Here is a 3053-nt window from a genome sequence, read left to right on the forward strand (position 1 = left end):
TAAGTGGAGAGAAAATGTTTTGAGAATGATGTACAAATGCGCTTTACACAATTGATGTGTGTATGGATTGCGATAACAGCTGTATGAGCCCCTAATAAAATGTTTTTTAAAAAAATAAAAAATAAAAATGGAAACACTGTCAGGTACTGAAGACTTCATGGATAGAAGCAGAACATTGTCAGAGATAATGCAGGAGGATGGGCCTTTCAGGTCAGAGGACACTCAAAATATGACAGAGAATGAGCTGGTTTCAGAGAGTGGAGTGGACCGTGGTGACTTGAGTCAGAAAAAGCTGGTAGGAGTGGCGCCTTTGGGATTTCCATTGACTGATAGGGCACAGCTGAAGGTAAGGAGAAACAGCTGTAGAATTCTGCTAATAATAGGAACTTGGAGTGTGCACAGTATGAATTGAAGTGAATTGGAAGTGGTCAAAAATGAAATGGAACCTAAGATCAATATTGTAGGCATTAGTGAGGTGAAATGGACTGGAATTGGCAATTTAGAATTTTATGATTTAGTATACCACAAATAATACAGTCAAAATGAATGCCATTGCATTCATTGTCGAAAAAAGACATTGCAAAAATGAATCTTTAGTTATTACACTCTCTGTGAAAGGATTATATCTGTCTTCAAGGAAATTCAATCAAAGCACTATCAATCAAATTTATATACTAACCACAAAAGCTAGTGATAAATAAAATGAAGGATTGTACCAGGGACTTCAGTCATAAATTGATCAACATGAAATCTAGATGCATTGATAATTGTTGGCTATTGGATTGCAAGAGACGGAAACAAAGAGGAAAGAGCTGTGGTTGAAAAATATGGACTTGGTGGTCGAAATAAAGCTGGGGAATCACATAATAGAATGCTACAAAACCAAGAACTTGTTCATAGCACAAGCTTTTTTCCTGAATTTTTCATAGCAAAAAACATTTTTCCAAAACACAAAAGGAGGTTATACACATGTACTTCTTCAGATGCCATACACAGAAATCAAATTTACTTCATTTGTGGGAAAGGAAATGGAAAAGTTCAATATCAGCAGATAAAACCAACACCAACTGAGGAACTGACCATCATTTGCTCGTATGTAAATTGAGGATAAAGTTGAAAATCAAAACAAGTTCATGGGAGCCAAAATACAACCTTGAGTCTATTCCACCTGAATTTTAAAAACTGATTCGACACATTTTACACTTGTCGCAGGAGGCCTGAGGAGCTGTGGGAGGACATCAAGAACGTTGTTCAGGAAGAAAGCAAACGGTCATTAAAAAGACAGGAAACAGAGAAAAGATCACCAGGGATATCAGAAGAGACTCTGAAGCTTGCTTTTATTCTTCGAGTAGCTAGAGTGCTTGGGAGAAACGATGAAGAGTCAGAAAACTGAATAGAAGATTCAAAAGGTAATTCAAGAAGGCACGTGATAATGAAATGTGTGAGGATCTAGAATTAGAAAACCCAAAGAGATGAACACGCTCAGCAGATCTGAAACTGAACTGAGAGAACTCAAGAAAAAACACAAACTTTGAATTACAACACTGAAAGTTTTTATGGGAAAAATACTGAATGATGCAGGAAGCAGCAGAAGAAAATGTCTCTGTTCTGCAAAGAGCAAGATGACAGTCCGCCATTTCGGTAGGTTACACACGCTCAAGAACCAATCATGCTAAAGGAACAAGTTCAAGCTCCACTGAAAGCATTAGCCACAACGGGGCCCTGGGTAATGAGAGAATATAAATGGAAATGTTCCAGCAAGCTGATGAAGCACGGGAAGTGCTTAGTTATTTATGCCAGGGCATTTGGAAGACAACTATTTGGCCAGCTGCCTGGAAGAGATCCATATTTGTACCCATTTCTAAGAAAGGTGGCCCAAAAGGATGATCAAATTATAGAGTAATACCATTGCTAGCACATGTAAGTTAAATTGTGCCGAAGAAAATCCAACACGGGCTGCAGCAGTACTTTGAAGGCGAGCTGCCAGAGGCGGAGGCTGGAACGAGAAAAGGACATCGAGCTGGGGTAGCATTCCTCAGGTCAGGTGGATACCGACTCAAAGCAAAAATTACCAGCCAGTTGCTTGCTGGTGCTTTATCTCCTGTGCCAAGGCATTCGACTCTGGATCATAACAGATTATGGAAAACTTTGAGAAGAATGCCAATTTCAGAACACATCACTGTGCTCATCTGGAATTTGTACATGAATCAAGAGGCAGTTATGTGAACTGAACAAGGGAATACTAAATGTTTTCAAATCAAGAAAGATGTGTGAAGAGAAAGGTATTCTCTTACCCTACTTCTCAATCTGTACGCTGAGCAAAGCAGCAGAGAAGTGTGATTTTAAGAAGAAGAATGTGGCGTTAGGATCAGAAGAAGACACAATACAACCTTGCTTGCTGAAGGTGAGGAGGACTTGTTGCTCTTGCTGATGAGGATCAAGGATTGCAGCCTTGCAAGTCAATGTCAAGAAGATGGAAACTCCTCACAATTGAAATAACAGGTCATATTATGAGAAGTGGAGAAATGATCGAAGTTGTTAAGGCTTTTGACTTGTTTGGATCCACAATGATGCCCTTGGAAACAGCAATCCAGAGATCAAAAGACATGTGGCATTAAGCAGATCAGCTGCATAAGTATTCCTTAGAGTAATGAAAATCAAGGATGTCACTTTGAGGACTAAGATGTGCCGGATCCAAGCCATGGTATTTTCTTTTTTATTTTTGGCATGGTATTTTCAATTGTTTCATTTGCACTTGAAAGTTGGACACTGAATAAAGAATACTGAAGAAGAATCAATGCACTTGACTTGTGGTGCTGTAGAAGAAGAATATTGTAATTCATACCGAAGGCTACAGTCTGTGATGTTCATCAGCAAGTGCTCCAAGTTCTCCTTACTTTCACCAAACTAGCTTGTGTTATCTGTATATTGCAGGTTGTTAATAAGCCTTCCTCCTATCCTGATCCCACATTCATCATCATACAATTCAGCTTTTCTGATAATTTGCTCAGCATACAAATTGAATAAGTATATTGACAGGATACAACCCTGAT

The sequence above is a fragment of the Echinops telfairi genome, unplaced genomic scaffold (genome assembly GCF_000313985.2).
Source record: "Echinops telfairi isolate 266 unplaced genomic scaffold, ASM31398v2 ScPeMD7_3533;HRSCAF=4204_0, whole genome shotgun sequence".
In the NCBI taxonomy this organism is placed as follows: Eukaryota; Metazoa; Chordata; class Mammalia; order Afrosoricida; family Tenrecidae; genus Echinops; species Echinops telfairi.